The 1,965-nt window shown below is 50.7% G+C and overlaps 1 pseudogene; it reads right to left on the reverse strand.

Annotated features, from left to right (window-relative positions):
* Window positions 1-779: 779 nt before the first annotated feature.
* Window positions 780-1,403, reverse strand: LOC134484210 (igE-binding protein-like; annotated as a pseudogene).
* Window positions 1,404-1,965: the final 562 nt, after the last annotated feature.

Genomic DNA, 1,965 nt, shown 5'->3' on the forward strand with positions numbered 1-1,965 from the left:
GGGGCCCTGAGACTTGGGGCCCAGATATCCGTTTTTTGGAGTGTTTTCACCCCCTTCTGTCTGGGGAGGCCCAGGCTGAATAAGCCTGCCTCTGATATCTTTAACTGAGCGACACTCACTAGCCCAATGATAGCCTTTCCCACACTTAGTACACAGTCCTGGTGCTCTCTTCTTTGTGAGGGCCTGACACTCCTTTTTCAGATGTCCTGGTTTGCCACAGTTATAGCAGACCCTGCGATCACCTGTACCCGAGCACTTTTGGCCCTGTAGGATAGCAGCCACGAGGCCGGCATTAGTAAGCGGGCCTCCAAGTTCTCGGCAAACTCTCAGCCAGTCCTGTAATCCTTTGCTCTTCCTAGGTGTAATAGCTGCTCTGCATTCCTGTGTGGCTTGCTCATAGACCAACTGTTCCACTAAAGGCATTGCCTGTTCAGGGTCTCCAAAGATCCTGCCTGCTGCCTCTGTCATCCTAGCCACGATGTCTGAGAATGGCTCCTGGGGGCCTTGTATAATTCTCGTTAAGTGTCCCATAGACTCTCCCTTCTTGGAAAGTGCCTTCCACGCCTTAACGGCGGCAGCGGAGATTTGAGCGTATGCTCCCCTGTTATAGTTTGTTTGATTATTGGCATACTGCCCTTGTCCTGTTAGCAGATCAAGTCTCTCTGATCGCCTTCAGCAATGGCATTGACTTTGGCCTGTGCCTGAGAGGCGTCATACCACAAGGCTTTCCATTCCACGTATTGTCCCATATTAGGGAGCGCAGCCTTCACTGTTGTCTGTCAGTCTCCTGGAGTCATGGCCAGAGTGGCAAGCCTCTCGACTTGAGCAATAGTAAAATTGGCACTAACTCCATAGTTACGGACCGACTCGGCAAGTTCCTTAATTTGAACATATTCTACTGGTGCGTGAACACGGCCTCCATTGGCGGCCTCAAACACCGGAAATGCCTGCTGTATCTTTTTCTGTTCCTCTTTAGTGAGGAAGGAATCTGAGTGAAATCTCTCCATATAAGATGGAGGGGCGCTGGGGCTTATAGGCCGGGAAACCGCATGGTTTCCACCTCCCACTTCTTTTTCTTTACCCAAGCTGTTTGCTCGTTGTTCATCTGGGTAGTATCCTTCTTCTTCATAGCGAGCTGCCTCATCTTCTAAATCCTCTTCCTCAGAGGAGCTAAGCTCCTCTGTCTCTGAGCTATCAAGCTCTGAAGCCTTTAATTCTTTTACCGAATAAAGACTTCTCCTTTTCAAGACCTTTTTCTCCCTTCTCTCTTTTATCTCTCCCGGGGCGTTTTTCCCCCAATCTCTCGCCTCCACATATCTGAAGTCTTTAGAGGGGACTGTCTGCTTATTTTTATCTTTTCTCCTTGAGCTCTTTAACTTTTTACCCCACCCTGTTTCTGACATGCCGTCTTGCACTTCCCCAGTGCTCTCTGCTTTGCTATTACAGCTGGGCAGCTCCCATGCGACCTCTGACGCTGTCTGGCAGCGGCTAAAAACTCAAAGGTCAATAGAGAAAGCATGAGGGCTGCTAAAACGATAACAAAAACTTCCGCCATATCTAGCAGGGGAGTGAAGTGGAACAGGTCAAGACTAAGCATGTCTCTCAGGGCCTTACCCACGTCCTGCAGCTTTTTTGGATTCTCTCAGCGGACGGAGGACCTCGTCTCTCTCGGCGCCTGGCGATGGTGTGGCGTCCCGGGTTTCGGCACCAAATGTCCCGCGTGACCCCAGCAAGAATACATGGGGACACACGAATCCTTACTGCAGCTAAACGTTTATTGAATCTTTAAAGACAGAGAGGCCCGGGGCGCCGGCATGGCACGGCTTATATACACCCTACCGCGGCACATCCACACCTGATTGGTCCCTTACCCATGATCTCATTAGGCACGCCCCGGAGTGGGCAAAGACCTGGCACGAAGGCACTCTTGCACATGCGCACACAGTTAACTTCCTGAAAGGAAGT

The sequence above is a fragment of the Rattus norvegicus genome, chromosome X, assembly GCF_021556685.1.
Source record: "Rattus norvegicus strain SHRSP/BbbUtx chromosome X, alternate assembly SHRSP_T2T, whole genome shotgun sequence".
NCBI classification, from domain to species: Eukaryota; Metazoa; Chordata; class Mammalia; order Rodentia; family Muridae; genus Rattus; species Rattus norvegicus.